The following is a 25,452-nucleotide window of genomic DNA, read 5'->3' as shown; positions in this document are numbered from 1 at the left end:
GTTACACTTAGGGAGTTAGGGTTAGGGTTAGGGGTTAGAGTTACTGTTAGGGTGAGGGTTAGCATTAGGGTTCGGGTTAGCGATATGGTTAGCATTTAGGTTTGGGCTTAGCGTTAGGGTTAGGATTAGGAGTTATGTTTAGGGTTAGGGGTTAGGGTTAGGTTTAGGGTTAGGGTTAGTGTTAGAATTATGATTAGGGATAGGGGTTAGGGTTAGAGTTATGGTTAGGGTTAGGAATTAGGTTTAGGGTTTGTGTTAGCGTTAGAGTTAGGCTTATCAGATAGGGTTAGGTTTAGCGTTAGTGTTAGGGTTTTTGGTTAGGGTTAGGGTTTATGGCTGTTAGGGTTAGGGTTATGTTTATGGTTAGGGTTTTTAGTGTAAGGGCTTAGTGTTGTTAGTGTTAGGGTCAGAGTTAGGGATAGTGTTAGTGTTAGGGTAGGGCTAGGTTTAGTCATAGGGCAAGGGCTAGGGCTAGGGCTAGGGCTAGGGTTAAGCTTAGGGTTAGGGTTAGTGCAAGTGCTAGGGCTAGGACTATGGTTAGGGCAAGGCCTAGGCCTAGGGCTAGGGTGAGGGCTAGGGTAGGGTTAGGGCCAGGGCTAGGTTAGAGCTAGGCATAGAGTTAGGGCTAGGGTATGGATTAGGGTGAGTTAGAGTTAGGGTTAGGGTTTGGGCTTAGGGTTAGGGTTAGGGTTAGGGATTAGGGTTAGGGTTATGTTTTATGGGTAGGGTGAGCATCAGGTATAGGGTTAGGGATAGGGGTTAGGGTTAGTGTTAGGGGATAGGGTTAGGTTTAGTTTTCGGTTTGGGTTTAGAATTAAGGTTAGGGTTAGGGGTTAGGCCTAGGGTTAGGGTTAGGGTGAGGTTTATTAGTTAGTCTTAGGGTTTACCTTTAGGGTTAGGATTTTAGGTTTGGGGTTAGGGGTTAGTGTTACCGTTAATGTTAGGGGTTAGGAGTTAGTGTTTGGGGTTAGTGTTAGGGTTAGGGGTTTATTATTAGGTTTAGCATTAAGGGATAGTGTTAGTTTTAGGGTTAGGTGTTAGTGTTAGTGTTAGGAGTTAGGGTTAGGTTTATGGTTAAGATTATGGTTAAGGGTTAGGTGTAGGGTTCGGGTTCAGGTTAGGGTTAAGTTTAGGGTTTATTTTTAGGGTTAGGGTTAAGGTTATGGTTAGTGTTAGGTTTTAGGGTTAGGGTTATGGTTTGTGTTAACGTTAAGGTTAGGGATAGTATTAGGGGTTAGGGTTAGGGTTAGTGGTTAGCATTAGTTTTAAGTTTAGGGTTAGTGTTAGAATAAGGGTTAGGGTTAGGGGTTAGGGTTAGGTTTAGGGGTAAGGTTTAGTGTTAGCGTTAGGGTTAGGGTTAGTGGCTAAGGTTAGCGTTAATTTTAGAGTTTGGGCTTAAGGTTAGGGTTATGGGTTAGCATTTGGGTTGGCAGTTAGGGCTGTTAGCGTTAAGGTTATGGTTATGGTTAGGGCTATGGTTAGTATAAGAGGTTAGGGATTTTAGGGTTGGGGATAAAGTTAGGGATAGTGTTAGGTTTTCGGTTAGGGCTAGGGTTAGAGATAGGGCTAAGGTTAGGTTTAGGCTTAGAGTTAGTGTCAGAGCTAGGACTAGGGCTATGGTTAGGGATAGGGCTAGGGCTAGGCCTAGGGTGAGGTGTAGGGCTAGCGCTAGGGCTAGGGCTATGGCTAGAATTAGAGCTAGATTTAGAGTTAGGGCTTAAGTTAGGGTTAGGATTAGGGGTTAGCGTTAGGGTTAGGTTTAGGGTATAGGGTTAATGTTAAGGTTAGGGGACACAGGGTAAGGGTTAGATTTTGGGGTAAGGGTTAATGTTAGGGTTAGGGTTAAGGTTAGGGTTAGGTGTTAGGGTTAGGGTTTGGGTTAGCGGTTACGGTTAGGGTTAGGTTTTATGGTTAGGTTTAGCGTTAGGGGTTGGGTTAGGATTGGGGTTAGGGTTAGGGTTAGTGGTCAGGATTAGGGTTAGGGGTTAGGGCTAGGTTTATGTTTAGGGTGAGGGCTAGAATTCGGATTAAGGTTAGGGATTAGGGTTAGAGTTAGTGTTAGGCGGTAGGGTTAGGGTTAGGGTTAGTGTTGGGTTAAGGGTAGGGTTAGGGTTATAGATTAGGGCTTTTAGGGATAAGGTAAAGGTTAGGGTTAGTGTCATGGCTAGTATTAAGGCTCAGGGTTGTTAAGGTTAGGGTTAGGTTTAGGGATAATGTTACGGTTAGGGCTAGGGCTAGGGTTAGGGCTAGGGCTAGGGCAAGGGCTATGGTTAGGGTTAGGGCTAGGGCTAGGGTTAGGGTTAGGGTTAGGTTTTGGGTTACGGCTTGGGTTAGTGTGAGGGTTAGTGTTAGGTCTAGGGTTAGGGTTAGCGTTAGGGTTTAGGGCTAGGGTTAGGGTTATATGTTAGCATTAGGGTTAGTGGTTAGGGTTACGGTAAGGGTTAGGGATAGCTGTTAGGGTTAGGGTTAAAGGTTATGGTTATGGTTTAAGGTTAGGGTTAGATTTAGGGTTAGGGTTTAGTGTTCTGGTATTGTTAGGGTTAGTGTTAGGGGTTAGGGTTTAGTGTTATGTTTAGGGTTAGGGTTAGTCATTAGGGCTTAGGGTTAGCGTTAGGCTTAGGGACTATGGTTAGCATTATGGTTAGGAGTAAGGTTAGGGTTATGGTTTAGACTTAGGTTTAGGGTTAAGGTTTAAGGTAGGGTAGGGTTAGGGATTAGGGTTATGGTTAGGTTTTAGGGTTATGGTTAGGGTTAGGGGTTAGGGTTCTGTTTACTGTTAGGGTTATAGTCAATGTTAATTGTTAGGTTTAGGGTAAATGATCAGAGTAGCGTTTAGGGTGTAGTGTTAGGGTAATGTTTAACGGTTAGTCTTAGCGTTAACTGTTAGGGTCAGGGTTAGCCATTTGGGGTTCAGGGTTAGGGATAGTGTTAAGGTTAGGGGTTATGGGTTAGGGTTTGGGGTTACTGTTAGGGTTAGACATTTAGTTTTAGGTTTAGGGTTAAGGGATAAGGTTAGGATTAGGGTTAGGGGTAAGTGTTAGTGTTAGGGTTATGGTTAGGGTTATGAGTTAGGGTTAAATTTAAGTGTAAGTGTTAGGTTTATGTTTAGGGTTAGGGTTAGAAGTAGGGTTAGGGATAGGTGTTAGTTTTAGGTTTAGGGTTAGGGGTTAGTGTTCGGGTTAGGGTTAGGGTTAGGGATTAGGGGTTAGGGTTTTTAGGGTTCAGGTTAGGGTTAGGGTTAGGGTTTGGAATCAGATTTGGGTTTATGGTTAGTGTTAGGTTTATGCTTAGGGGATAGCATTAGGGTTAGGTTTAGGTTTAGGGTTAGTGTTAAGAGAGGGTTAGTGTAGGGTTGCAGACACTGTTAGCGTAAGGGTTAGCTTTTGGTGTTAGGGTTAGGGTTAAGTTTAGAGTTAGGGCTTAGGTTTAGGGTTAGGGGTTAGAGGTTAGGGTTAGGGTTAGGTTTAGCGGTTAGGGTTAGCGTTAGGTTTTATTTTTGCATTACCGTTATGGTTAGGTTTAGGATTAGGAGTTAGGGTTAGGGTTAATGTTTAGTTATAGGTTTAGGTTTAGGGTTAGGATTAGATTTAGGATTAGGGTTAGTGGTTAGGTTTAGGGTTAGGGTTAGGGTAAGGTTTAATGGTTAGTCTTAGGGTTATCTGCGGGTTTAAATTATAGGTTTGCGGTTAGGGGATAGGGTTTGTGTTGAGTTTAGCAGTTTGGGATTAGTGTTAGGGGATAGTGTTAGGTTTAGGGGTTTAGGATTAGGTTTATGTTTAGGGTTTAGTGTTAGGGTTATGGGTTAGTGTTAGTGTTATGGATAAGATTAAAATTAAGCGTTAGGTTTAGGGTTCCAGTTAGGGCTTGCGTTAAGGTTAGTATTTGGGGTTTAGTTAGTGTTACGGTTAGGGTTAGCATTAGCGTTAGGGGTTAGGTTTAGAGATAGTTTTAGGGTTAGGGCTGGTGTTTGGGTTAGGGTTTGGCGTTAGGCTTAGCGTTAGGGTTAGGGATAGGGGTTAGTGTTAGAGTTAGGCTTAGGGGTTAGTGTTAGGGTGGGGGTTAGTGTTAGTGGTTAGGGATAGGTTTTGTGTTAGTGTTAGGGGTTAGTGTTAGCATTAGGGGTTATGGTTAGGGTAAGGGTTACGATTAGTGATTATGGTTAGGGTTAGGTGTAGTGTTATTGGTTAGGTTTAGAGGTTAGGGTTAGTGTTAGGGTTAGGGTTTAGGTCTAGGTTTATGTTTAGGGTTAAGGTTAGAATTAGGATTAGGGCTTGGGGTTAGGTTTAGGGTTAAGGTTAGGGGTTAGGATTAGGGTTAGGGGTTACGGTTAGGTTTAGGGATAGGGGTTAGGGTAATGTTTAGGGTTAGGGTAATGTTTAGGGTTAGTGTCATTGTTGGTATTATGGGTTAGGGTTGTTAGGGTTAAGTTTAGGGATAATGTTAGGGTTAGGGCTAGGGTTAGGGTTAGGGTTTGGGCTAGGGCTAGGGTTAGTGTGAGGGTAAGTGTAAGGTCTAGTGTTAGTGTTAGGGTTAGTGTTAGTGGTTAGGGTTACAGTAAGGTTTAGGGATAGGGGTTTGGGTTAGAGTTAGGTTTAGTGATTAGGGTTAGGGATAGGGGTTAGGGTTAGCGTTACGTTTAGCTTTAGGATTAGGGTTAGCGTTTAGAGTTAGGGTTAGGGTGCGGGTTAGGGTTAGGCTTAGGGGTTAGAGTTAGCGTTATGGTTAGGTTTAAGGTTAGGGTTTAGAGTTAGGGTTATGCTGAGGGTTAGGGTTTAGTGTTAGTGTTAGGGATTAGGTTTATGGTTAGGGTTTAGGGTTAGGGTTACGGTTGGGGTTAGGGTTTAGGATTAGGGTTAATGTTAGGCATTAGGGTTAGGGTTATTATTAGGTTTCAGGTTGTGTTAGGGTTAGGGTTAGTGTTAGGGTTAGTGGTGAGCGTTAGGGTTAGTGTTGGAGGTTAGGTTTAGAGTTAAGGGTTACTTTTAAGATAAAGGTTACAGTTAGTGTTTAGCTTTAGGGTTAAGTTAATTTTATGTTTAGGGTTTAGTGTTAGGGTTAGGGTTAAGTTTAGGGTTAGTCTTAGGGTTTAGGGTTAGGGTTACAGTTAGGGTTAGTGTTAGGGACAGGCCTAGTCTTCTTCTTAGGGTTAGGTTTAGGGTTAGGGTTGCAGTATGGGATTAGGGTTAGGGTTTGCGTTAGTGTTTAGGGTTATGATAGGGTTAGTTTAGGGTTAGGGTTAGTGTTACGGTTAGGGTTAGTGTTAGGTTTAGGGTTATGGTTAATGTTAGGGTTAGGTTAGTGGGTTAGGCTTAGGGTTAGGGTTGGAGTTAGGGTTAGGGTTAGTGTTCTTTTTAGGGTTATGGTTAGAAATAGGGTTAGGTTTAGGGTTAGTGTTAAGTGTTATGGTTTAGTTTAATGTTAGGGTTAGTGTTGGTGTTAAGTGTTAGGTTTAGGGTTAATGGTCAGGGTAGCATTTAGGGTTTAGCGCTAAGGTAATGTTTAATGGTTAGTCTTAGGTTTAACTGTTAGGGTTAAGGTTAGCGGTTTGTTGTTTGGGCTTAGGTATAGTGCTAAGATTAAGGGTTAGGGGTTAGGGTTTGGGGTTAGTGTTTGGCTTAGGGATTTATTTTTAGGTTTATGGGTAAGGTATTGGATTAGGGTTAGGGTTAGGTGTTAGTGTTAGGGTTAAAGTTAGGGTTATGGGTTAGGGTTAAGGTTAAGGGTAAGGGTTAGTTTTAAGTTTAGGGTTAGGGTTAGAAGTAGGGTTAGGGGTAGGTGTTAGGTTTAGGGTTAGGGTTAGGGGTTAGTGTTTGGGTTAGTATTAGAGTTAGGGGTTAGGGTTGTTAAGTTTTGGGTAAGGGTTAGGGTAGGATTTCGGATTAGGTTTACGTTCATGGTTAGTGTTAGGTTTAGGGTTACAGGTTAGGATTAGGGTTAGGGTTAGGTGTTAAGGTTAGTGTTAGGGTTAGGGTTAGACGTTAGGGCTTTTGGGTTATGGTTAGGGATTAGAATTAGGGTTAGGGTTAGGGTTAGGCATAAGGGTTCAGGTTAGTGATATAGTTAGGATTTAGGTTTAGGCTTAGGATTTTGTTTAGGATTAGGATTAGGAGTTATGTTTAGGGTTAGGGTTTAGGGTTAGGTTTAGATATAGGGTTAGTGTTAGAATTATGGTTAGGGATAGGGGTTAGTGTTAGGGTTATTGTTAGGGTTAGGAATTAGGTTTAGGTTTTGTGTTAGCGTTAGGGTTAGGCTTATCGGTTAGGGTTAGGTTTAGCGTTAGTGTTAGTGTTTTTGGTTAGGGTTAGGGGTTAGAGCTGTTAGGGTTAGGGTTATGTTTATGGTTAGGGTTAAGGTTAGTGTAAGGGCTTAGTGTTGTTTGTGTTAGGGTCAGGGATAGGGATAGTGTTAGTGTTAGGGTAGGCTAGGGTTAGTGATAGGGCAAGTTTCTGGGCTAGGGCTAAGGTTAGGGTTAGGGCTAGGGTTAGGTTTTGGGTGAGTGTTAGTGTCAGGGCTAGGTCTAGAGCTAGGCCTAGTGTGAGGTCTAGGGCTAGGACTAGGGATAAGGCTATGGCTAGCGTTAGAGCTAGATTTTTAGTTAGGGATTGGGTTAGGTTAGGATTAGTGGTTAGCGTTAGGGTTAGGGTTAGGGTATAGGGTTAAGTTTAGTATTAGGGGACACAGTTAGGGTAAGGGTTAGGTATTGGGGTAAAGATTAAGGTTAGGGTTAAGTTTAGGGTTAGGGTTATTTGTTAGGTTTAGGTGTTAGGGTTAGGGTTAGGGTTAGCGGTTATGGTTAGTGTTAGGGTTTCTGATTAGGGTTAGCGTTAGGGTTGGGGGTAGGATTAGGGGTTATGGTTACGGTTAGGGTTTAGGCTTAGGTTTAGGTTTAGGGTTAGGGTTAGAATTAGGGTTAGGATTAGTGGTTAGGTTAAGACTTAGGGTTAGAGTGAGGTTTAATGGTTAGTCTTAGGGTTAACTAATTTTTAGGGTTAGAAGTTTGGGGTTAGGGGATAGGGTGTGTTAATGTTAGGGGTTTGTGGTTAGTGTTTAAGGTTAGTGTTAGAGTTAGGGGTTTAGTGTTAGGTTTAGGGGTAAAGGATAGGGTTAGGTTTAGGGTTAAGGGTTACTGTTAGGTTTAGGGGTTAGGGTTAGGGTTATGGTTAAGATTAAGTTTAAGTGTGAGGTCTAGGGTTTGGGTAAGGGTTAGGTCCTAGTGCTGGGGGTTATCACTAGGGGTTAGATTTAGGGTAAGTGTTAGGTTTAGGGGTTATATTTAGGGTTAGGATTAGTGTTGTGGGTTAGGGTTACGGATAGAGGTTAGTGTTAGGATTAGGGTTAGGGCTAGAGTTAATGTTAGGGTTAGGTTTAGGGTTAGGGATTAGGGCTAGGTTTATGTTTAGGGTTAGGGTAGGAATTAGGATTAGGGTTAGCGTTTAGGTTTATGTTTAGGGTTAGGGTTTATGATTAGGGTAGGGTCAGGATTAGGGTTACAGGTTAGAGCTTTTATGGTTAGGGTAATTGTTAGGGTTAGTGTTAGGGTTAGTATTAGGGGTTACAGTTATTAGGGTTAAGCTTAGGTTTAGGCATAATGTTAGAGTTAGGGCTAGTGCTCATCTTAGGGCTAGGTCTATGGCTAGGGCAAGCCCTAGGGTTAGGTTTAGAGCTAGGGATAGGGTTAGGGCTAGGGTCAGGGTTTGGGTTGGGGCTAGGGCTAGGGTTAGTGTGAGGGTTAGAGTTAGGTCTAGGGTTACAGTTAGTGGTTAGGGCTAGGGTTTGGGTTAGGGCTTAGTGTTATTGTTAGTGGTTAGGTTTACGGTAAGTGTTAAGGATAGGTGTTAGTGTTAGGGTTATGGTTAGGGATAGGGGTTAGGGGTAGAGTTAGGGTTAGGGTTAGGGGTAATGGTTAGCGGTTAGGGGTTAGGGTTAGGGTTAGGCTTAGGGTTAGCGTTACATTTAGGTTTAGTGTTAGGGTTAGGGGTTAGAGTTAGGGTTAGGGTTAGGGCTGTGGTTTAGGCTTAGGTTTAGGTTTAGGGTTAGGGATTAGGATTAGGGTTAGAGTTCGGGTTATGATTAGGGTTAGCATTAGATTTAGGGTTAGGATTAGGGTTAGGGGTTAGCATTAGGTAAATGTTTAGGTTTAGGGTTAGAATTAGGGTGAGTGTTAGGGGTTAGGGTTAGGGTTAGGGGTAAGTTTTCAGGTTAGTTTTAGGGTTAGTGTTAGCGGTTAGGTTTAGGGTTATTTTTAAGGTTTGGGGTTAGGGTTATGTTGAGGGTGATGGTTTAGCGTTAGGGTTAGTGGTTAGAGCTGTTAGGGTTAGGGTTTTGGTTAGGGTTGTGGTTAGGGTTAGCGTAAGAGGTTAGCGTTGTTAAGGCTAGGTTTAGGGTTATGGATAGTGCTAGGTTTGGGCTAGGGCTAGGTTTAGAGCTAGAGCTAGGGCTAGGGTTAAGTTTGGGGTTAGTGATAGTGTCAGGGCTAGGGCTAGGGCTATGATTAAGGCTGGGCTACTGCTAGGGCTAGGGTCACATCTTGGGTTAAGGCTAGTGCTAGGGCTAGGGTTAGAAATAGGGGTAGAGTTAGGACTTGGTTTAAGTTTAGGGTTACGTGTTAGGGTTAGGATTACAGTTAGGGGATAGTGTTAGAGTTAGGTTTAGGGGACACGGTTAGCGTAAGTGTTAGGTTTTGGGGTTAGGGTTAAGGTTAAGGGATAGGTTTAGGTTTAAGGGTTAGGGTTAGGGTTAGGGTTTACGGTTAGGGTTAGCATTAGGGTTAGGGTTAGGATTAGGGTTTAGAGTTAGGGTTAGCGGGTTAGGGGTTAGGGTTAGGTTTAAGTTTAGGGTTAGGTTTAGAATTAGGGGTAGGGTTAGTGGTTAGATTTAGAGTATGGGTTAGGGTAAGGTTTAACTTTTAGTCTTAGGGTTAACTGTTAGGGTTAGGGTTAGAAGTTTGGGGTTAGTGGATAGGGTTTGTGTTAAGGTTAGGGATTTGGGGTTAGTGTTTGGGGTTACTGTCTGGGTTATGGGTTTACTGTTAGGTTTAAGGGTAAGGGATAGGGTTAGTTTTAGGGTTAGGGGTAGTGTTAGGGTAATTGGTTAGTGTTAGGGTTATGGTTAAGATTAGGCTTAAGGGTTAGGTTTAGGGTTCCAGTAAGAGTTTGAAGTTATGGTTAGTGTTAGCTTTAACGTTTGGGGTTAGGTTTAGGGTTATGATTAGGGTTAGAATTAGGGTTAGGGGTTACGTTTAGGGGTAGTGTTACGGGCTAGGGTGAGGGTTAGGGTGAGTGGTTAATGTTAGGGTTAGGTTTAGGGGTTTGGGTTAGGGTTAGTGTTTGGGGTTAGGTTTAGTGTTATGGGTAGGGTTAGGTTTATGGTTAGTGTTAGGGGTTAGTGTTAGGGTTAGAGGTAAGGTTTAGGGTAAGGGTTAGGGTTAGGGGTTATGGTTAGAGTTAGGGAAAATGTTATGGTTAGGGCAAGGGCTAGGTTGATGTTTAGGGTTAAGGTTAGAATTAGGATTAGGGTTAGGGGTTAGGGTTAGGGTTAGGGTTAGCGTTAGGGTTAGGGTTACAGTTACTTTTAGGGGTAAGGGCTTTTAGGGTTAGAATAATGGTTAGGGTTAGTGTCATTGTTAGTATTAGGGGTTAGAGTTACTAGGCTTATTGTTAGGTTTAGGGATAATGTTAGAGTTAGGGCTAGGGCTAGGTTTAGGGCTAGGGTTAGAATTAGGGTTTGGGCCAGGACTAGGGTTAGTGTGAGGGTTAATGTTAGGTCTTGTTTTAGGTTTAGGGTTAGGGATTAGGGCTAGGGTTAAGGTTAAGCGTTAGGGTTAGAGTTAGTGGTTAGGGTTACAGTAAGGATTAGTTATAGGTGTTAGGGTTAGGGTTAGAGGTTATGGTAAGGGTTAGGGTTAGGAGTTAGTGTTAGATTTAGGGTTAGGTTTTAGAGATTAGTGTTAGGGTTAGGGTTAGGGTTAGCCGTTAGGGGTTAGGGTTAGGGTTATGGTTTGGTTTAAGTTTAGGGTTTGGGTTTAGAATTAGGGTTAGGGTGAGGGTTAGGGTTTAGGCTTAGGGTTAGGGTTACGGATTAGGGTTATGGTTAGGGTTTAGGGTTACGGTTAGTGGTTATTGTTAAGGTGATTTTTAGGTTTAGGGTTGTGTTCAGGTTAGGGTTAGAGGTGAGGGTTAGGGTTAGTGTTAAGGGGGTAGGTTTAAAGTTAAGGGTTACTTTTAAAGTAGGGTTACGGTTAGTGTTTAGTGTTAGGGTTAGGTTAGGTTCAGGTTTAGGGTTTTGTGTTAGGGTTAGCATTATGGTTAGGGTTTAGGGTTAGTGTTATGGTTAGGGTTAGTGTTAGGTTTAGGCTTAGGCTGATGTTTTGGGTTAGGGTTAGGGTTAGGATTATGGTTGGTTTTAGGGTTTAGGGGTAGGGTTACTGTTAGGGTTAGCGTTTACGGTTATGATAGTTTTAGGTTAGTGTTAGTGTTAGAGTTGTGTTAGATTTAGGATTAGCGATAGGGATTAGGGTTAGGGTTAGTGTTAGTGGGTTAAGGTTACGGTTAAGGTTGGAGTTTGGTTTAGGATTAGTGTTCTTGTTAATGTTATAGTTAGAGATAGGGTTAGGTTTAGGGTTAGTGTTAGGTGGTAGGGTTCGGTTTAGTGACAGGTTTAGGGTTAGTGTTAAGTGTTAGGTTTAGGTGTAATAGTAACGGTAGTATTTAGGGTTTAGCGATAAGGTAATGTTTAATGGTTAGTCTTAGGGTTAACTGTTAAGGTTAGGGTTAGTGGATTGGGGTTCTGGGTTAGGGATAGTGTTAAGGTTAGGGGTTAGGGGTTATGGTTGGGGTTACAGTTAGGGTTAGGGGTTTAGTTTTAGGTTTAGTGGTAAGGGATTGGATTAGGTTTAAGGTTAGGGGTTAGTGTTAGGGTTAGGGTTATGGGTTAGGGTTAATTTAAGGGTAAGGGTTAGGTTTAGGTTTAGAGTTAATGTTAGAAGTATGATTAGGGATAGGTGTTAGGTTTAGGGTTAGGGTTAGCGGTTAGTGTTAGGTTTAGGGGTAAGGGATAGGGTTAGGTTTAGGGTTAGGGGTTAGTGTTAGGGTTAGGGGTTAGGTTTATGGTTAAGATTATGTTTAAAGGTTAGGTTTAGGGTTCAGGTTAGTGTTAGGGGCTAGTGTTAGTGTTAGGGTTAAGGTTAGGGTTAGGGTTAGTGTTAGGTTTATGGTTAGGGTTTACCGTTAGGGTTAGTGTAAGATGGTTAGGTTTAGAGTTAAGGGTTACTTTTAGGGTTAGGGTTACGGTTAGGGTTTAGGGTTAGGGGTAGTGTTAGGTTTAGTGTTAGGATTTAGTGTTAGGGTTAGGGTTAAGGTTAGGGTTAGTGTTAGGGTTTAGGTTTAAGGTTACGGTTAGGGTTAGTGTTAGGGTTGTGTTAGTTTTAGGGCTAAGGTTAAGGTTAGGGATTAGGGTTAGGGTTAGTGTTAGGGGCTTAGGGTTAGTGTTAGGGTTAGAAGTTTGGGTTTGAGGTATTTTTCTGGTTAGGTTTGTGGTTAGGGATAGGGTTAGGTTTAGGTTTAGGGTTAGGTGTTAGGGTTAAGTCTAGGGTTATCGTTAGGGGTAGTGTTAAGTGTTAGGTTTAGGGTTAATGGTTAGGGTAGCGTTTACGGTTAAGGGTTAGGGTAAGGTTTAACAGCTGGTCTTAGGGTTAACTTTTAGGTTTAGGATCAGTGGTTTCGTATTTGGGGTTAGGGATAGGGCTTGGTTTAGTATTAGGGTTTGCTGTTTAGTTTTATGTTTAGGGGTAAGGGATAGGGTTAGTTTTAGGGTTAGGGGTTAGTGTTTGGGTTAGGTTTAGAGTTATGAGTTAGGGTTAATGTTAATGGTAAGCATTAGGCTTAGGGTTAGTGTTAGTATTAGAAATAGGGTTAGAGATAGGTGTTAGGTCTAGGGTTAGGGTTAGGGGATTGTGTTCAGGTTATGGTTAGGGATAGACGTTAGTGCTTAGAGTTGTTAGGGTTTGGGTTAGGGTTATGGGTAGGGTTTGGCGTTAGGATTAGTCTTACGGTTACGGTTGGGTTTAGGGTTAGGGGTTAGGGTTAGAGCTAGGGTTAGGGTTAGAGCTGGGGCTAGGTTTAGGGTTAGGCATTAGGGTTAGTGTTAGAGTTAGGCATAGAGGTTAGGGTTAGGGTTAGGTTTAGGGGTTAGAGTTAAGGTAAGGGTTAGGGTTAGTGGTTATGTTTATGGTGTGGGTTAGTGTTAGGGTTTCTGGTTAGGGTTAGAGTTTAGGGTTAGGTTTACGGTTTGGGTAAGAGCTAGGGTTATTGTTAGGGTTAGAATTAGGGATTAATGTTAGGTATTAGGGCTAGTTTTCTGTATAGGGTTAGGGTTAGTATTAGGATTAGGTTTAGGTTTAGGTGTTAGGGTTAGGGTTAGGGTTAGCATTAGGGTTACTGTTTGGGGTTAGGGCTTTTAGGGTTAGGGTAATGGTTATTGTTAATGTTAAGGTTAGTATTAGGGATTAGGTTTGTTAGGGATGGGGTTAGGTTTTTTGTTAATGTTAGTGTTAGGGCCAAGGCTAGGGTTAGGGCTAGGGTTAGAACTAGGGCAAGGGCTATGGTTAGGTCTAGAGCTAGGTCTAGGGCTATTGTTAGGTCTAGGTCTAGGGCTAGGGTTAGAGCTATGGTTACAGGTAGGGCTAGGATTAGGGTTAGGTTTTGGGTTACGGTTAGAGTTAGGATTAGGTGTTATGGTTAGAGTAACCTTAAGGGTCTGTGGTTAGAATTAGGGTTAGGCATTAGGGATAGGGGTAAGAGTTAGCGTTAGGGTTAGGGTTAGGGTTTAGGGTTAGGGTTTATGGTTAGGGCTAGTGTTAGGGTTAGGATTAGGATTAGGGGTAAGTGGTAGGGTTAGGGGATAGGGTTAGGTTTAGGTTTGGGGTTAGGGTTAGAATTAGGGTTAGAGTGAGAGTTTAGGTTTAGTGTTAGTGTTAGGGCAAGGTTTAACAGTTATTCTTAGGGTTAACTGTTAGGGTTAGGGTTTGAGGTTTGGTGTTAGGGTTTAGGGTTTGTTTTAAGGTTAGGGGTTAGGGTTAGGGTTTGGGGTTAGTGTTAGGGTTAGGGGTAAGTGACAGGGTTAGGTTTAGGGTTAAGTGTTAGTATGAAGGTTCGGGATTAGGGTTAGGGTTTTGGTTAAGACTCAGTTTAAGGTTTGGGTTTAGGGTTCGGGTTAGGATTAGGGGCTAGTGTTTGGATGAGGGTGAGGGTTAGGGGTTAGGGTTAGGATTAAGATTAGTCATACGGTTAGGGTTACAGTTAAGGGTTAGGGTTAGGTTTAGGTTTAAGCTTAGGGTTAGAATTAAGGTTAGGGATAGGGGTTATGGTTAGGGGTATGGTTAGGGGTTTTGGTTAGTGTTACAGTTACCGTTAGGTTTAGCGTTAGGGGTCAGGGTTAGGTTTAGGATTCGGGATAGGGTTTGGGGTAATGGTTAGTGTTAGGATTAGCATTTGGGGTTAGGTTTAGGGTTATGGTTAGGGTTAGGTTTAGGGTTATGGTTAGGATTAGGTGTTAGGGTAAGTGTTATGTTCAAGAGTTAGTGTTAGGGTTAGGGTTAGTTGTTAGGGGTCAGGGTTGTTAGGATTCAGGTTTGGTTTATGGTTAGCATTAAGGTTTGGGGTAGGTTTAGGGTTATGGGTTAATGCTGTTAGGTTTATGGTTATGGTTAGGGTCAGTGTTAGGATTAGTATTAGCTGTTAGGGTTGTTAGGGTTAGGGTTAGGGTTAGGGTTAGGGATAGTGTTAGGGTTAGGGCTAGGGCTAGCGTTAGGGCTAGGGCTAGGGCTATCTCAAGGGCTAGGGTTAGGGCTAGGGCTAGGACTGCTGTATGCAGGGTCGAGACTGGGAGCATGGCTGGTAATCCACTCCGTTGTGCCCAGGTCATGGGACCCTGGCTCTCATGTGTGACACAGGAGTGGAGCGTCATCTCACGCATGGCATGTGTTGGTTGTAGGCTTGCTTATATCTGTGAATGGAAGAAGTGTGAGAATTACATTTAGGGTTAGGGTAATGGGTTAAAATTATGGTTAGGGATAGGTTCTGTGGTTAGGGTTAAAGTTAGGGTTTAGAGTTAGTGTTGGGGGTTAGGGTCAGGCATTAAATTTAGGGTTAGGGGTTAGGGTTAGTGTTAGGGCTTAGATATAGCAGTCCTCTGTAAGGGCAGAGGACCTGTCTAGTCTATGGTGACAGGGATGCAGACAGGATCAGCGCAACACCACACTGTTGTACCCTGAGCCATTGGCCCTGAGCCTCATGCATGACTCAGGGAGAAACTAATCTCACGCATGGCATGGCTGTGTTGTAGGCTTGCTTAACTCTGAGAATGGAAGAAGTATGTGAATTAGGGTTAGGGTTATGGTTAGGGTTTTGGGGTTAGGGGTTAGGGTTAGGGGAGAGGGCTTAGGGATCGGGGTTAGTGTTAGGATTAGGGGTTAGGTGTTAGGTTTAGGGGATAGGGTTAAGGTTAGGTCTAGCATCAGGGGTTGATGTTAGGGTTAGGGTTAGTTTAAGGGTTAGGATTAGGGGTAATGGTTAGGGTTAAAGTTAAGTTTAAAGGTTAGTGTTAGGGCTAATGGTTATGGTTAATTTTAGGGTTAAGTGTTATGGATAGGGTTAGGGTTAAGGGTTAGGGTGTTAAGAGTTAAGGTTTGGGTTAAGAGTTAGTGTTAGGGTTCGTTTTTAGGGTTAAGCATTAGGATTAGGGTTAAGGGTTAGGGTTAGTGTTGGGTTAAGTGTTAGTATTAGGGTTAAAGCTTAAGGTTAGGGCTAGGGTTTGGTTTAGGGTTAGGGTTAATGGTTAGGGTTAGGGTTATGGTTAAGGTTTTTGGTTAGGGTTAGGGTTAGCAGTTAGGGTTAAGTATAGGGTCAAGTGTTACAGTTAGGGTTAGGATTAACAGTTAGTCTTAGGGTTAAGTTTTAGGTTTATGGGTTTCAGGTTACGGGTTAGGGTTTTTGTTAGGGTTAGGGGTTAGGGGTTAGGCCTTGGGGTTAGTGTTAGGTTTAGGGGCTACGTGTTAGGTTTACGGGTTAGGGTTAGGGTAGGTTTCAGGATTAGGGGTTAGTGTTCAGGTTAGGTGTTAGGGTTAGTGTTAAGGGTTAATATTCTGGTTAAGGGTTAGGGTTGGGGTTAGGTTTAAAGTTTAGTGTTAGGGTTAAAGTTTATGGTTAGGCTTAGGGTTAAGGGTGAGTTTTAGGGTTAAGGTTGGAGGTTGCGTTTAGGTTTAGGGTTAGGATTAGGGTTAGCATTAAGGCTTATGGTGAGGGTTAACGGTTAGGACTAAGGTTAAAGGTTAGGTTTAGGGTTTAGGGTTAGTGTTAAGGTTTCAGGTTAGTGTTAGGTTTGGTATTAAGGGTTATTTTTAGGGTTAGATATTCGGATTAAGTTTAGGGTTCATGGTTAGGGTTAGGGTTAGGGGTTAGGGTTAGGGTTAAGGGACAGGGTTAGGTATAATGGTTTGGGTTACTGTTAGGGTTAACAGTTAGAGTGAGGTTTAATGGTTAGTCTTAGGGTTAAGTGTTAAGTTTAGGTTTAGGGGTTTGGGGTTAGGAGTTAGTGTTAGTGTGAGCGTTAGGGTTTAGGTGTTAGGGTTAGGGTTATGCCTTAGGGTTAGGTTTAGTGTTCTCGGTTAGTGTCAGGGTTAGGACTACGGGTTAATGTTCGGGTTAGGAGTTAGAGTTAGGATTAGGGTTAAAAGTTTGTCTTAGGGATACGGTTAAGTGTTAGGCTTAGGGTTAAGGTTTAGGATTAAGGTCAGGGGTTAAGCGTTAGTGTTAGTTTTAGCGGTTAGGGTTCAGGGTTAGAATTAGGGTTAAAGGTTAAGGTTAGGATAAAGATTAAGGGTTAGTATTAGGGTTAAGGATTTGTGTTAGGGTTAGGGTTAAGGGTTCGGGTTAGGGTTATCGGCTATGGTTAGCTTTGGGTTTAAGGGTTTGGGTTAGGGTTTGTGGTTTAGTTTTAGGGTTAGCTTCAAGGTTTCAGGTTATGCTTAGTGTTAGAGTTAAGTGTTATGGTTAGGCTTAGTGGTTAAGGTTAGGATCAGGGTCCACGGTTAGTGTTGGGGTAAGAGGTTAAGGTTAGGGTTAGGGTTTAGGGTTAAGGTTAGGTCTAGGCTTTAGGGTAAGGTTTAGGGTTTAGTTGTTATGGTTATAAGTTGGAGTTAGGGTTAGAATCATGGGATAGGCATTGTTGTCAATGTAATTGTTATGCATTACGGTTAGGTTAAGGGGTTAAAATTAGGGCTACTGTTAGGTTTACATGTTAAGGTGACCAATAGGGTTAGATTAGGTGTTATATTTAGGGTTAGGGTATGGGTTAGGGGTACTGATTATGCTTAGGGCATGGGCGCTGTCTGCACTGGGGGTGGTTAGGGTGCTGGGATTGTCGCCGGGAACCCACTCTATCATACCCTGGGTATGAGTCCCTGGGTTTCCTGCAGGACACAGTGACAGAGCCTCCTTTTACGCATGGCATGCGAGGATTGCAGGCTTTCTTAACTCTGAGAAAGCAAGAAGTCTGAGAATTAGATGTAGGGTTAGGATTATGGTTAGGATTAGGGATTAACGTTAGTGTTAGGGTGAGGGCTTAGAGTTAGTGGTTAGGGTTAGGGCTAGAGATGTTGTAAGTGGTAGTGTTAGGTTTAGGGCTGTCATTAGGGTTAGGGTTAGGGTTAGTGTTTTACAGTTACTGTTATGGTTTAGGTACTACTGTTATGCTTATGAGTTAGGGTTAGATTTAGGGGTTAGAGGTTGGGTTTAACATTAGCGTTAGGGTTAGGGTTACGGTTAGCAATAGGGTTAGACTTAGGTGTTAAGGTTAGGGTTAAGGGTAGCGGTTAAGATTAGGGATTAGGGTTAATGCATGGGCATTATCTGCTCTATGCCAGGTCGGGAACATGGAGCATCACCGGGACCCCACTCCATTGTACCCAGGGCATGGGACCCTGCCTCTCACTTGGGATACTGGGGCGGAGCCTCATCTCACGCATGGCTTGGGTTGGTTGTAGGATTCCTTATCTCTGCGAATGGAAGTGTGAGAATTACATTTAGGAATAGGATAAGGGGTTAGGATTACCATTAGGGTTAGGGATTAGGAGTAGGTTTAGGGGTTAATGTTAGAGTTAGAGGTTAGGGTTAAGGTTAGGGTTTAGAGTTAGGTTTGGGGTTTATGGTCCGGGGTTAGGTTTAGGGTTAGGTGTTAAGGTTAGTGTTAGGGCTTAGATTTAGAGGTTAGTTTAAGGGCACAGGACCTGTCTATCTATAGTGAGAGCAGGCAGGGTCGCTGTGACACCACTCCATCGTACCCTGGGCCTAGGGCCCTGACTGTCATGCAGCACTCAGGTGGAGCCTCATCTCATGCATAGCATGGCTGGATTGTACCCTTGCTTAACTCTGAGAATGGAAGAAGTGTGAGAAACAGGGTTACGGTTTGGGTTAGTGTTTAGGTGTTAAGGGTTAGGGTTAGTATGAGGGTTAGGGATTGGTTTAGGGTTAGCGGTTAGTGTTTGGGTTAGGATTAGGGGTTAGCGTTATGGTCAGGTGTAAGGGTTAGGATTAGGGTTAAGAGTTAGGGTTAGGGTTACGGTTAAGTGTCAGCGTTAAGGTTTAGGGTTAGGGTCAGGGTTAACGGTTAGGGTTGGGATGAGCGTTAGTATTAGGGGTTAGGGTTAAGGATTAGGATTAGGATTAAGGGTTAAGGTTAGGGTTAAGGTTAAGGGTTAGTATTAGTGTTAAGGGTTTTGTTAGGGTTTGGTTTGAGGGTTAAGTTTAGGGTTAATGGTTAGGGTTAGGTTTAGGGTTAAGGGTTAGGATTAGGGTCTGTGGTTTAGTTTTAGGGTTAGGTTGAAGGGTTCAGGTTAGGGTTAGTGTTAGAGTTAAGCATTATGGTTAGGCTTAGCGGTTAGGGTTAGGATCAGGGTTCAGGTTTAGTGTAAGAGGTTAGAGTTAGGGTTAAGGGTTAGGGTTAGGTTTACGTTTAGGTCTAGGCCTTAGGGTAAGGTTTAGAGTTTAGGTGTGACGTTTATGGGTAGGAGTTAGTGTTAGAGTTATGGGATAGGGGTTGATTTCAGGGTAAGTCTTATGCATTAAGTTTAGTTTATGGGATTATTGTTAGGGTTAGGGTTACATTTATGTGTTATGGTGAGCTTTAGGGTTAGGTGTTATACTTAGGGGTAGGGTTATGGGTTAGGGGTAGTGTTTATTCTTACGGCATGAGCACTAGCTGAACTAGGGTGGTGAGTTGCGGGGCTGGGATTGTCTTCAGGAACATATTCTGTCATACACTGGATATAGCCCCGTGGGTTTTATGCAGGACACAGTGGCAGAGCCTCCATTCATGCATGACATGCGAGGATTGTAGGCTTGTTTAACTCTGAGAATGGAAGAGTCTGAGAATTAGATTTAGGGTTAGGATTATGATTAGGGTTAGGGATTAACATTAGTGTTAGGGTGAGGGCTTAGTGTTAGGGGTTAGTGTTAGGGTTAGGGCAATTGTTTGGTTAGGGTTAGGGCTAGAGATGTTGCAAGTGGTAGTGTTAGGCTTAGGGTTGCCATTAGGGTAAGGGTTACGGTTAGTGTTTTACAGTTAGTGTTATGGTTTAGGTACTATGGTTATGGTTACAAGTTAGGGTTAGAGTAACAGATTAGAGGTTTGGTTTAGTGTTAGGGTTAGGGTTAGTGTTAGCAGTAGGGTTAGGTTTAGATATTATGGTTAGGGTTAGTGGTAGCGGTTAGGCTTAGGGATTAGGGTTAAGGCGTGTTCCCTATCTGCTCTATGCTGGGTTGGGAACAGGGAGCATGACCAGGACCCCAATGCATTGTACTCAGGGCATGGGACCCTGCCTCTCACTTGGGATACTGGGGTGGAGCTCATCTCACGCAAGGCTCGGGTTGGTTGTAGGCTTGCTTATCTCTGTGAATGGAAGAAGTGTGAGAATTACACTTAAGATAAGTGTAAGGGATTAAGAATATGGTTAGGGTTAGGGATTAGGAGTAGGTTTAGGTGTTAGGGTTAGGATTAAGGGTTCATGTTAAGGTAGGGTTTAGAGTTAGTGTTGGGGGTTAGGCACAGGGGTTACGTTTAGGGTTAGGTGTTAGGGTTAATGTTAGGGCTTAGATTTAGTGGTTAGTTTAAGGGCACAGGACCTGTCTATCTATGGTGAGAGGGGGGCGGGCAGCGTTACTGTGACACCACTCCATCGTACACTGGGCCTAAGACCCTGACTGTCATGCAGCACTCAGGCGGAACCTCGTCTCATGCATGGCATGGCTAGATTGCAGGCTTGTCTAACTCTGAGAATGGAAGAAGTGTGAGAATTAGATTTAGGGTTAGGGGTAGGGTTAGGGTTAGGGCTTCGGGTTTGGGTTAGGGTCAAGGGTTAGGGGTAGCATTAGGTCTTAGTGTTAGCATCAGGGTTATGGTTAGGTGTTATGTTTAGGGTTAGGGTCAGGGTTTAGGGTTATGGATTCAGGTTAGGACATGGGCCCTATCTGATCTATCAGTGGTGGGCAACTGGGAAGATCGCCTGGGCCCCACTGCATTGTACACAGGGCATGGGCCCCTGCCTTTCATGTAGGCTACAGAGTCAGAGCTTCATCTCACACATGGCATGGGTGGATTGTAGGCTTCCTTAGCTTTTCATATTGAAGAAGTTGGAGAGTTACATTGGGGTTAGGGTAAAGGGTAAGGATTAAGGTTAGGGTTAGGAGTTCAGGACTAGGATTAGGTTTAGGGATTATGGTTAGAGGTTAGAATTAGGGTTAAGGTTACAGTTACAGTCAAGGATTAGAATTATGTTTAGTAGTTAGGTTTAGGTTTAGGGTGAGGGGTTATGTTTAGGATTAGGGATTAGGGTTACTGTTAGGATTTAGGTTCTTGGGTTACTGTTAGGGCTAGGGATTCGTGTCAGTGTTAGCTTAGGTTTAATGATTAGTGTCAGTGCACAGGCCCTGTCTACTCTATGGGGCACTGCGGTTGTGGAGTGTGGGTTCGTCCCCGCTCCATCATACCATGGGTCTTGGGCTCTGATCGTCACGCAGGACTCAGGCAGAGCCTCATCTCACACATGGCATGGCTAGATTGTAGGCTTGCTTAAGTCCTAGAATGGAAGAAGTGTGAGAATTATATTTTGGGTTAGGATTAGGGTTAGGGTTTAGGTTTAGGGTAAAGGGTTAGGGTCAGGAATATCATTAGGGTTAGGGGCTAACAGTGTTAGTGCTAGGGTTTAGGGTTAGGGGTTAGGGTGAGGGTCATTGTTCGGTTAGGGTTAGGGCTAGGTTCACTGTAAGGGGTAGGGTTAGGGTTAGGGATGTGGTTAGGGTAAGTGTTAGGGATAGCGTTTTAGGGTTAGTGTTAGTGTTTATGTATTACGGTTTTGGTTACAGGTTCTTGTCAGTGTTAGGGGTTAGGGGTTGGGGTTAGGGTTAGGGATGAGGGTTAGTTTGAAAGGTTAGGGTTTAGCTGAGGGTTAGGTTTAGTTTATAGGTTTAGCATTAGGCTTAGGGTTACTGGTTAGAGTGAGGGATTAGGATGAAGTCATGGGCCCTATATGCTCTAAGAGGGGTTGGGACTGGGAGCATCGCCGGGACCGCACTCGGTTGTACCCTGTTGATGAGACCTTGTCACTCATGTGGGATAAAGGGGAGGAGGGTCATCTCACACATTGCATGTGTTGGCGGTAGGCTTGTTTATTTCTGCGAATGGAATAAGTGTGAGAATTACATTTAGAGTTAGGGTAACTGGTTAGGATTATGGTTAGGGATAGGGTCTGTGGTTAGGGTTAAGTTTAGGGTCTAGAGTTAGTGTTGGGGGTTAGGGTCAGGGGTTAAGTTCAGGGTTAGGTGTTAAGGTTAGTGTTAGGGCTCAGATTTAGTGGTTGGTTTGAGGGCACAGGACCTGTCTAATCTATGGTGAGAGGGGTACGGAGAGAATTGCCACGACACCACCCCAATTTACCCCTGCATTAGGCCCAGACCTACATGCAAGACTCAGGCGGAGCTCATCTCATGCATGGTATGGCTGGATTTTAGACTTGATTTACTCTTAGAATGGAAGAAGTGTGAGAATGAGGGTTAGGGTTAGGTTTAGGGGTTTGGGGTTAGGGAATAGGGTTAGTGGTAGGGTTAGGGATTAATGGTTAGGGTTAATGTTAGGGTCAGGATTAGTGTTAGGGTGAGGGTTAGGGTTGGGGTTAGGTTTAGGGTTAGGGGTTAGTGTTATGGCTAGGGGTTAGGGTTAGGGTTAGGGTTGTTTGTAGGGTTGTGGTTAGGGTTAATGGTTTAGGGTTAGGGTTAGGGTTTAGGTGTTACAGTTATGGCTAGGAGGTAGTGTTACAATTAGGATTAGTTTTAGGGCTTAAGGTTAAATTTAGCAATAGGGTGGGGGTTGGGGTTAGGGTTAGGTTTTAGGGTTAGAGTTGTGGTTGGGGTTAGGGTTGGGGTTGGGGTTAGGTTTAGGTTTAGGTTTAGGGTTAGGGGTTGGAGTCCGGGTGTAGGTTGGGATTGGGGTTAGGGTTCAAATTAGGGGTTAGGGTTTGTGTTAGGCATTAGGTCAATCGTACAATCCACCTCTTTATAGTGGCTTTCTCTCCGTGAATGTAAGGGTTCTTGTTCATGACTCCTCTCAGGCTAAGAGTTACCCTCTTCCTATGAAATGACTCTTTCTTCATTGTGTTTGACAGAACCTCTCACATTTCTTCCACTCTCAGAGTTAAGCAAGACTACAATCCAGCCATGCTATTTGTGAGATGAAGCTCCGCCCATGTCCTGCGTCACAGTCAGGGCCTCATGGCTAGGGTACACTGGAGTGGAATCCCTGTGATGCTCTCCGTCCCCGAGCCCTCATAGAGTAGACAGGGCTCGAGCCTAAACCTAAACGTTAAACCTAAGCACTAACCCTAAACATAATCCTCACCAAACTACTGACTCTAACCCCTAACACTAAACTTAACGGTAATTGCTCACCCTAACCCTAACTCCTAAAAATAATCCTAATTCCTAACCCTAACCCTAACCCCTATCTCTATTCCTAACCCAATTCCTAACTCCTAACCCTAACCCTAAATCTAAATCTCATACTTCTTCCATTATCAGAGATAAGCAAGCCTACAATATCCTCATGCCAAGCGTGAAATGAAGCTGCACCCTTGTGTTCCACATGAAAGGCAGGGATCCTTGCCCTCCATACGATGGAGTCGGGACCCAGAAATTCTCCCAATTCCTGACTCCCCGCCATAGAGCAGATAGCGTCCATTCCCTAACCCTAAACCCTAGCTCTCACCCATCACTCTAATCATACCCATACCACCTAATCCTAACCCTAATGCTAACACCAAACCCTAAATCTAACCCTAAAAGTAACCCTAACCCTAAGCCCAAACCCTACCCCTTAACACTAACAGTAACCCCTATTTATAACCGTAACACCTAAACTCTAACACTAACTTAAATACTCCCACCCTAACCCTAACACTATCGAAACCACTAACCTTATCCTTAACCCTAACAACAACCCTAACCCTAGCAACGACCCTAACAGTAACACTAAACCATAACCCGAACCTTAACCCTACCCCTACCCCTAAACTCTACCCCTAACAGTTAACCCTAACCTTAACCCTAACACTAAACCCTAACCCTAACCCCTAACACAAAACCTAACCCCTAACCAGAACCCTAACAACAATCCTAACCTCAACCCCAACCCCAACCCCTAACCTTAACCCTAACCCTAATTCTCACACTTCTTCCATTCTCAGAGTTAAGCAACCTTAAAATCCAGCCATGCCATGCGTGAGATGAGGCTCCACCTGAGCCTTGACAGTAGGTCTGGGCCCAAGGCAAGGGTACAATCGTGTGGTGTCACGGCGACCCTCTCCACACCCCTCTCACCATAGATTACACTGGTCCTGTGCCCTTAAACTAACCACTAAATCCAAGCCATAACACTAACCCTAACACCTAAACATGAACCTAACCCCTGACCCTAATCCCTAACACTAACTCTGAACCCTAACCTTAACACTAACCACAGACCCTATCCCTAACCATAATCCTAACCCATTATCCTAACCCTAAATGTAATTCTCACACTTCTTCCATTCGCAGAAATAAGCAAGCCTACAACCAACCCATGCCATGTGTCAGATGATGCTCCTCCCCTGTGTCCCACATGAGACCAGAGTCCCATGACCTGGGTACAACGGAGTGGGGACTCCGCGATGCTCCCAGTCTTGACCCCAAATAGAGCAGATAGGGCCCATGCCTTAACGCTAATCCCTAACTCTAACCCATAACCCAACCTAACGCTAAACTAACCCGCTAAACCTAACAGTAAGCTTAACTCTAACTTCTCAAACTAACCCTCATCCCGAACCCTAACCCTAACCACAACCCCTAACTGTAACATGAACCCATAACCAAAACCATAATACCTAACCACCAACACTAACCCCAACGCTATCCCTAACCCATACCCTAACCACAACCCTAACCGTAACCCTAATCCTGTAATCCTGTACAATGAACCTGGCCCTAACCTTAATCAAACAATGACCCTAACCCTAAACCCTAGCCCTAACACTAACGTTAGCCCCTAACTCTGATATTCCTAACCATAACTTTTTACCTTAAACCTAAACCCTAACACTAATCCTAACCCTAAATCTAATTCTCATACTTCTTCAATTCTAGGAGTTAAGCAAGCCTACAATCTAGTCATGCCATGCGTGAGATGAGGCTCTGTCTGAGTCCTGCGTGACAGTCAGAGCCAAGGCCCAGGGTATGATGGAGTGGGGACGCAACCACACTGCACACCCCCAGTGCCCCACAGATTAGACAGGGCCTGTGTCCGGACACTAATAATTAAACCTAAGCTAATACTAACGCGAACACCTAGCCCTAATGGTAACCCAGGAACCTAACTCCTAATAGTAACCCTAATCCCGAAACCTAAACATAACCCCTCACCCTAAACATAAACCTAACTACTAAACACAATCCGAATCTCTAACCATAACTGTAAATCTATCCCTAATTCTAACCTCTAACCGTAACCCCTAAACCTAATCTTGGTCCTTAACACCCAGTGCTAACCTTAATCCTAACCCCTTACCCTAACGCCAAATGTAATTCTCAGACTTCTTCAGTTTGCAAAGTTAAGGAAGCCTACAATCCACCCATGCCATGCGTGAGATGAGGCTCTGCCCTTGTGTCCTACATGAAACGCAGGGCCCATGCCCTGAGTACAATGGAGTGGGGACCCGGCTATCTTCCTTTTTCCCACCACTGATAGATCAGATAGGGCCCATGTCCTAACCCAAATCCGTAAACCTAACCCCGGAATCTAACCCTAAACAAAGCACCTAACCCTAACCTTAATGCTAACCGTAACACATAGTGCTAACCCTTACCCCTGACCCTAACCCTAACCTAAAACTTAAACCCTAACCTTAACCCTACCCTTAACCCTAACCATAAATCTAATTCTCACACTTCTTCCATTCTCAGAGTTAAACAAGCCTACAATCCTCCCATGCCATGCGTGAAAGCAGGCTCTGCCACTGTGTCCTGCATGAAACCCATGGGCATATGATAGAGGGGCTTCCCGGCGACAATCCCAGCCCCCTAACCCACCCTTCTACTGCAGACTGGGCCCGTGCCGTAAGCATCAACACTACCCCTAACCCATAAACCTAACCCTCAAAATAAAACCTAACCCTTACCCTACTGCTCACCTTAACACGTAAACCTAAACATTACCCTAAACCTAACCCCTTAACCTTCATCCATAACCCTTACTCTAACAAAAATACCTATCCCATATCTTCAACCTTACCTCCTAGCCATAACCATAACACCTAAAGACTAACCCTAACGCTAAACCAGTAACCTGAACGTTAACCCAATGAAAACCCTAAAGCTAACCCTAAAACTAACCCCTAACCCTAATCATTAAGCTAATCATTAAACCTAAGCTAACACTAACCTGAACCCCTAGCCCAAACCATAACCCAGGAACCTAACTCCTAACAGTAGCCCCTAATTCTGAAACCTAAACATAACCACTCACGCTAAACCTAAACCTAACTACTAAACATAGTCCTAATCCCTAACCCTAATAGTAACCCTAATCCTAATTGTAATCTCTAACTGTAACCAATACACCTAATCCTAGTCCCTAACATCCAATGCTAACCTTAATCCTAACCCCTTACCCTAACCCCAAATGTAATTCTCAGACTTCTTCAGTTTGAAAAGTTAAGAAAGCCTGCAATCCACCCATGCCATTCGTGAGATGAGGCTCTGCCCCTGTGTCCTACCTGAAACTCAGGGGCCCATGCCTTGGGTACGGTGGAGTGGGGCCCTGGCGATCTTCCCATTTCCTCACCCCTGATAGATCAGATAGGGCCCATGTCCTAACCTG

Source organism: Lemur catta, chromosome 13 (assembly GCF_020740605.2).
Source record: "Lemur catta isolate mLemCat1 chromosome 13, mLemCat1.pri, whole genome shotgun sequence".
In the NCBI taxonomy this organism is placed as follows: Eukaryota; Metazoa; Chordata; class Mammalia; order Primates; family Lemuridae; genus Lemur; species Lemur catta.
The sequence above is the reverse complement of the archived record's forward strand: the minus strand, read 5'-3'. Positions refer to the sequence as shown.